Source organism: Nicotiana attenuata, unplaced genomic scaffold (assembly GCF_001879085.1).
Source record: "Nicotiana attenuata strain UT unplaced genomic scaffold, NIATTr2, whole genome shotgun sequence".
Taxonomy (NCBI): Eukaryota; Viridiplantae; Streptophyta; class Magnoliopsida; order Solanales; family Solanaceae; genus Nicotiana; species Nicotiana attenuata.
The window spans coordinates 143746-151657 of record NW_017671388.1 but is presented as its reverse complement, the minus strand read 5'-3'; positions in this window follow the sequence as shown (position 1 = coordinate 151657).

Sequence of the window (7912 nt, the reverse complement as noted above, 5' to 3'; positions counted from 1 at the left end):
AAAATCAACAGACAAGGCTTAGCTTGCGAGGTTGAGGGCAGAGCTTAGATCGAAAGAGGAGTAAATAGATAGCGCCGGAGAGACGGTGCTTAGTCTCGGCAAATAAAGGCGATGATTGGCCTTATGAAAGTAGGACGAAGAGCTTAGCCTTATGCAGAATCGGGACAAGGCTTAGTCCCATGCAAATGGAAGGCAGAGCTTAGCCTTATGCAAAATGGAGGCAGGGTTTAGCCTCATATAGATGGAGACAGAGCTTAGTCTCATGCAAGATTCCGGATAGGGCTTAGTCCCATGCAAATGGAAGGCAGAGCATAGCCTTATGCAGATATGGAGGCAGGGCTTAGCCTCATGCAGATGGAAACAGAGCTTAGTCTCATGCAAGATTCGGGACAGGGCTTAGTCCCATGAAAATTGAAGGCAGAGCTTAGCATTATGCAGATATGGAGGCAGGGCATAGCCTCATGCAGATGGAGACAGAGCTTAGTCTCATGCAAGATTCGGGACAGGGCTTAGTCCCATGCAAAATAAAATAGCAGGTGATAGCAGAGTTTTCTTAGCTGGTAATAGATTTCAGTATCGCGGTTGTTATGAAGATTGTGGCTTGGAGGCATGTATATTCTTTGCTCCTGCATCTAAAGAAAAATCGTAAGTTCTGTAAAGGGGAAGGTCGGTTCGTGCCTCCGTCGGCTTGCTTGGCTTGGTCCGAAGGTCCTGTTCAAATCATTGGGGGTAGCGTTGGCTAAACATAGTCATTTTACAAGCAAGCATGCATAGTTTTCAAAGATGTAATAAAAATGTATTATTTTAGAAATTGGTTAGATGAACCAGTGACTGTGACACGATCCGAGACATCGTAACCTCTCCTGCTATAGAATTTTGAGGGTCCTCCTCAAAATTCTGCCCCAGTTAGATGGACACGTCTGACTGCTGCACATGCTGCGATCGGCTGAAATTGCTTCAGAATTTTGAGGGTCCTCCTCAAAATTCTACCCCGATTTCTGATTGTGGGGAAAAATAAGATTTTTACTGAATTGTGACCGAACCTACAGGGTTGCCTACGTATCCCCTGTTAAATGGGAATCAGGTCGAGCGTAGTTCAATTTACATCATTTTGTGAAAATATAAATAATTACACATAGTATTGTTTGACTTCATCGTAGTTGATCGGTTTTAGCCAGACTTATCCATCCATTTCTGCAAGTAAGAGAGCTTCTCCTGTCAATACTCTACGAACCATGTAAGGGCCTTGCTAGTTGGGAGAGAATTTCCCTTTGGCTTCATCTTGATGCGGAAAGATCTTCTTCAACACCAGTTGCCCCGATGTGAACTATCTTTGCTTGACTCTTTTGTTGAAGGCTCTGGACATTCTGTTCTGATAGAGTTGCCCATGACACACTGCATTCATCCTTTTTCTATCTATGAGGGCTAGCTGCTCATAACGGCTCCTTATCCATTATGCGTCGCTGAGCTCAGCTTCTTGTATGATTCTCAAAGAAGGAATCTCCACTTCAGCGGGAATAACAACTTCAGTACCATAAACCAGTAAGTAGGGAGTTGCCCTGGTTGATGTGCGGGCTGTGGTACGGTATCCCAATAAAGCGAATGACAGCTTCTCGTGCCATTGTTTGTGATTTTCTACCATCTTTCTCAGTATCTTCTTGGTATTCTTGTTATCGGCTTCTACAGCTCCGTTCATCTTAGGTCTATAGGCTGTGGAATTCTTGTGCTTGATTTTGAAAGTCTCACACATGGTCTTCATCAGATCACTGTTGAGATTGGAGGCATTGTCAGTGATGATTGATTCTGGAACTCCAAACCGACAAACAATCCAGTCGCGGACAAAATCTTCTACGACTTTCTTTGTTACTGCCTTGTAAAATGCTACTTCGATGAAGTAATAAATAGCTACCAAGATGAACCAATGCCCATTTGAGGCGGTGGGCTCGATTGGACCAATGACATCCATTCCCTAGGCGGCAAATGGCCAAGGTTAGCTTGTTGCATTGAGCTCATTTGGCGGTACTTTTATCATAGCGGCATGTACTTGGCATTGGTAATATTTTTGGACATACTGGACGCAATCTGTCTCCATGGTCATCCAGAAATAACCGGCCCTAAGTATCTTCTTGGCCAAGACAAAACCATTCATATGCGGGCCGCAAGTCCCAGCGTGTATCTCCTCAAGTAGCTTAGAAGCTTCTTTTGCATCGACACACCTTAGCAATCCCAAATCAGGAGTTCTTCTGTACAAGGTTCCTCCGCTGTGGAAGAAATTTTTGGACAATCTTCGAAGCGTACGTTTCTGAGTATGATTCGCATGCTCCGGATATTCTCCTTTCGCCAAATATTCTTTGATATCGTGAAACCAAGGCTTCCCGTCTCTTTCTTCTTCAACATGGGCACAATACGCTGGCTAGCTATGGATCCTTACTGGGATAGGATCGATGAAGTTCTTGTCGGGATGCTGTATCATGGATGACAAAGTGGCTAATGCATCGGCAAACTCGTTCTGAATCCTGGGAACATGTCGAAACTCTATCTTCGTGAACCTCTTTCTCAATTCCTGCACATGGTGCAGATAGAAATATCTTCGAATTCTTGGTGGTCCATTCTCCTCGTACCTGGTGCACAAGCAAATTTGAATCACCGATTACCATCAGCTCCTGAATATTCATGTCGATGGCCATGTTGAGCCCTAGTATACAAGCTTCATGCTCTGCCATGTTGTTGGTGCAGGGAAATCTGAGTTTTGCAGATACCGGAAAATGTTGGCCAGTTTCCGATACCAAGACTGCTCCAATGCCGACTCCCTTGAAATTTGCCGCTCCGTCAAAAAATATTCTCCAACCGTCGTAGGACTCAGCAATATCTTCTCCTATGAATAGAACCTCTTCATTGGGAAAATACATTTTCAGGGGTTCGTATTCTCCTTCCACAGGGTTCTCAGCAAGATGATCTGCCAGTGCCTGTCACTTGACTGCTTTCTGAGTCACATAAACAATGTCGAACTCGCTCAACATGATTTTCCACTTAGCTAGCTTGCCAGTGGGCATGGGTTTCTGAAAGATATATTTCAAGGGATCTATCCTTGATATGAGGTATGTTGTGTAGGCATAGAAGTAATGCCTCAGCTTCTGAGCTATCCAGGTCAGAGCGCAGCAGGTACGTTCCAATAGAGAGTACCGCGCTTCATATGGAGTGAACTTCTTACTCAGGTAATAGATAGCTTGTTCCTTTCTCCCTGTCTCGTCGTGCTGCCCCAGAACGCAGCCGAAGGCTCCATCTAATACTGCAAGGTAGAGTAGCAAGGGTCTACCTAGCTCTGGAGGGACCAAGACTGGTGGTGTCGATAAGTACTCCTTGATCTTGTCGAAAGCCTTTTGACAATCTTCGGTCCAACTAGTTGCAGCATCTTTCTTCAACATCTTGAAAATTGGCTCACGTATAACTGTGGACTAGGCTATGAACCGGCTGATGTAGTTTAGCCATCCTAGAAAACTCATTACATCTTTCTTACTTTTCGGTGGCGGTAGCTCCTGGATGGCTTTGACTTTTGACGGATCCAATTCTATCCCTCGGCGCTGACAATGAACCCAAGTAACTTTCCGGCAGGAACACCGAATGCACATTTTGCGGGGTTTAGTTTCAAGTTGTATCTCCGCAGTCTGTCAAAAAACTTCCTCAAATCGGCTATATGATCTGTGGCCTTCTTGGATTTGATGATGACATCGTCCACATATACCTCGATCTCCTTATGTATCATGTCATGAAAAATGGTAGTCATAGCCCTCATGTAGGTGGCCCCACCATTCTTTAGACCGAATGGCATCATTTTATAACATTGTACTCCCCATGGTGTAATGAAAGCCGTTTTCTCAGTGTCCTCTTGTCCATCCAGATCTGATGGTAACTGGCAAAACAATCCACAAATGACTGGAGTTCATGCTTGGCGCAATTGTCAATTAGGATGTTTATGTTTGGAAGCGGGAAATCATCCTTTGGGCTGGCCCTGTTGAGATCCCGATAATCAACACAGACCCTGACCTTCCCATCCTTCTTTGGAACTGGCACAATGTTGGCTAGCCAAGTTGGGTATTCGACTACACTGAGGACCTTGGCCTTGATTTGCTTAGTAACCTCCTTGATTTTCAGACTTACGTCAGGCTTGAACTTCCTGAGTTTTTGTTTTGCTGGTGGACACGCTGGGTTTGTGGGCAACTTGTGAGCCACACTGGATGTACTTAACCCGGTCATATCATCGTATGACCATGCAAAGATGTCCTCATACCCTTTCAAGAACTGTGTGTACTCTTCTTTTTCTGATAGCGACAAGTGGATGATGATGCGGGTTTCCTTGACAGTTTAAGAGTCTCCCAAGTTGATTATTTCTGTTTCGTCCAGATTGGACTTAGGCTTGTTCTCAAAGTCTTCTACTTCTATGACAATTTCCTCGGGTATGACATCTTCTTCTTCCGAATCACTATCCTTTTGTTGCGTCGTCTCATTACATGTCACAGTTGTTGGTTCATCGAGACAGGAAATAGTAATGCTGTATAGATAAACATATGAGAGAAAAATGGTAATAATAAATATTGATTCATTGAAGCATAAAAGCGATTTTCAATAATTTTAACAACGTTTTCGGAACATTGGAAATATTATTTAAAACAAAATGCCAAAAACGGGAAATCATTTTTCTTAGAAAATAAACAAAACAATGCTATTCAGCCTTGCTACCCCAGGACTCGTCGGGCCCTGGATGGTCTGATAGTCCAATTCTTGAGGAATAATCCTCTCTCCACAGCTCGGATTGTAGGGCTTTCCTCCTCCTCCTCCTCAACAATTACACAACAGTCCATGTCCTCATCCTCCAAGAACAGGTTCCTTAAGGCTGTCAGTGCTTCTTCCTCCTCTGATCCCCATATGATGTCGGCCTGTTGGAAGGTCTGATTCAAGTGCGGTATAGGCTGCTCCAATGGATAGTACGGACCTCGCCATGGTGGTGACCAGTCATTGTATTCTTGCCAGGTGTATTGGTATCCCAGGCCAAAAGTGGTACCATGGCGCTTTGGTTGTATTGGCTTGGTAATGCTCTGAAGATTTTTACCAAGACCCTTGCCAGGCTCATACCCTCCCCAGTTCATCATGCTTGCTATCTTGCTATCCCACCACTTATCTTTGTCGACTGTATTGACCCGCTCGATATGATGATAAGTTTCTCCACCTAGCTTTCTCCTATTCTCAACCATCGGAATGGTCTGACGGGTGTAAATGGGGTTGCTCCCGTCTCCATGGATAATCACCTCCTGATGGTTCCACTCAAACTTCACTGCCTAATGTAAAGTTGATACGACATCCCCAGTGGCGTGTATCCATGATTGTCCCAACAACAGATTGTAGAATGCAGATATGTCCAGCACCTGAAACTCGACATCAAACCACGTAGGCCCCATTTGCATATAGAGATTAAATTCCCCCGGTGGTAGCTCTCTGAGACCCATCAAATGCCTTCACGTTCATGGTCCCTTCTCGTATCTCGTATAGGCCTTTGCCCAACCTCTTCAGTGTTGTCAATGGGCAAATATTGAGACTAGATCCTCCATCGATCAGGACCCTGGTAATGAAGTAGTCTTCGCATTGCACTGTGATATGCAGTGCCCTATTGTGACTCAAACCCTCAGGCGGCAACTCATCCTCGTGGAAAGTGATTTTGTGACTTTCCAATACCTGTCCCACCATGTTAGCCATTTCTCTGTTTGTGATGTTATTGGGCACATATACTTCGTTCAATACTTTCATCAGAGCATTCCTGTGTGCTTCTGAATTCTGTAGTAGTGGCAGGATAGATATTTGATCAAGAGTCTTGTTTAGATGATCGATGACTGAATACTCCCTTGCTTGTACTTTCCTCCAGAGGTCATTTGGACCTGTTTCAGTAACAGGAGGTCTGTTAGAGGCCTGTTTGCCGGACTCTCCCAAATGCTCGGGTGTATATACCCTTCCAGTCCTAGTCATCCCTTATGCAGCACCAGATTCTCCCATCTTGTTTTTTCCTTTTCTTCTAGCTTCGGCCATATAATCCCATGGTAAAGCCTCGGTGCTATAAGGCAGTATAGTTGATAGTGTCACTGTGAATGGTGTGGCTACTTTCACCTCAAATGGAATAGGTGCAACCGCAGGGGGTGCTACCTCAACTTCAAATGGGACTGATGCTATTACCTCGACCTCTACTGGCGGCTGTACCTGCACTATAATGGGGTTGAGAGTGACTGCGGGTTTCTTGGGGTCGTCACCCTCTTTGATAATTCCGATTGATCACTCCGGATCCCATTCTTCATCCATATCTATCACATTGACACCTTCACCCCTATGATCTGGGAGGGGGTTATTGCGGACATTAGGCGTAGCCTCCTTTGCCTGGATGATCTTGTTGCCAATCAAAGTCTGGATTTTGTCCTTCAATGTGCGGCATTCGTCAATGGTGTGCCCTTTCATACCGGAATGGTATGCACAAGTCTTATTCGGGTTAACCCATTGGGATGAGTTCTCCGTGGCCACATCAGGGATTGGAGTGACGTAACCAGCAGCCTTCAACCTTCCATATGGCTGGTCAATGGGTTCAGCAATGGCAATGTATTGTTTGGGTGGTCAGCGGTCAAAATTAAGTCGCCGTCTTGGGTAATTTTAACAAGTTGGAGGTGACTGAAAATGAGATGGTCGGGAATTATAGGTGTGATAGGCAGTGGCTGGTTGGGAATATCTGGGGATGAGGGTTGATATGTAGGTGGAGGTGACGGTTGATATGTGGGTGGAGGTGCTTGATATGTGGGTGGAGGTGCTTGATATGCAAGTGGGGAGGTTCAGTATACGAATGGAGTTTTGGGTCCTTGGGCAACCATTACTGCTCCCACATCCTTCTTCTTAGATATACCTCCTGACTGCAATGCTTTATTAGTGGCCTGCAATGCCTCAAAGTTTGTTACCATCCCAGTCTTGATGCCTTCTTCGATCCTTTCACCAAGTTTAATGATATCAGAGAACTTATGGTTTTCAATAACCATCAACCTTTCATAGTATTGCGGATCCTGCGCTCTAACAAAGAACTTGTTCATCTGTTCCTCGTCCAGTGGTGGCCTGACTTTGGCCGCTTCTGACCTCCAACGAGTAGCGTACTCGTGAAAAGTCTCGGTGGGCTTCTTCTTGAGGTTCTGAATGTAGAAGACATCTGGTGCATTCTCTGTGTTGAACCTGAATCGATCCATGAAATCATACGCCATACTCACCCAGTTGGACCATTTCTTAGGATCCTGGCTGATGTACCAAGACAAGGCATCTCCCGTAAGACTCCTCATAAAAAGCTTCATCCGGATCTTTTCATCTTTTCCGACCCCGACAAGCTTATCACAACAGGTCCTTAGATGAACCCTGGGATCACCTGTACCGTCAAACATCTCGAACTTGGGAGGTTTGTAACCTTCTGGTAGTTCTACATCCGGTTGTATACATAGGTCTTCATAGTTTAGACCTTCTATCCCCTTGCCTCCTTCTATGCCTTGAACTCGGCTGGTCAACTTCTTGAGCTCCTCGCCTAGGCTCTTAATGAGCATGTCCTTCTCAACAGATTCCGGTGCATAGGAGATGGGTTGAGTGGAGTGAGGTAGGGTCTCCATATATATAGGGTTGTTTTGGTTACCTGGAGCTTGAGTATAGTGGTGATCATTGGTGGAATTCTGGGGTTCAGGAATGACTGGTGGAGTATTTTATGGAGCATGGTAGGTGTTTGGCTGGTATTGTGGTGGGATAGTTTGATTTTGTGGTGGAGTTGTATAATGGGGAGGTACGGGAGGATTTTGTGGGCGCTTGTTGGGTGTGTTTTGAGGTGGCGCGGGGTTCTGAGTGTTTGGATGACTGA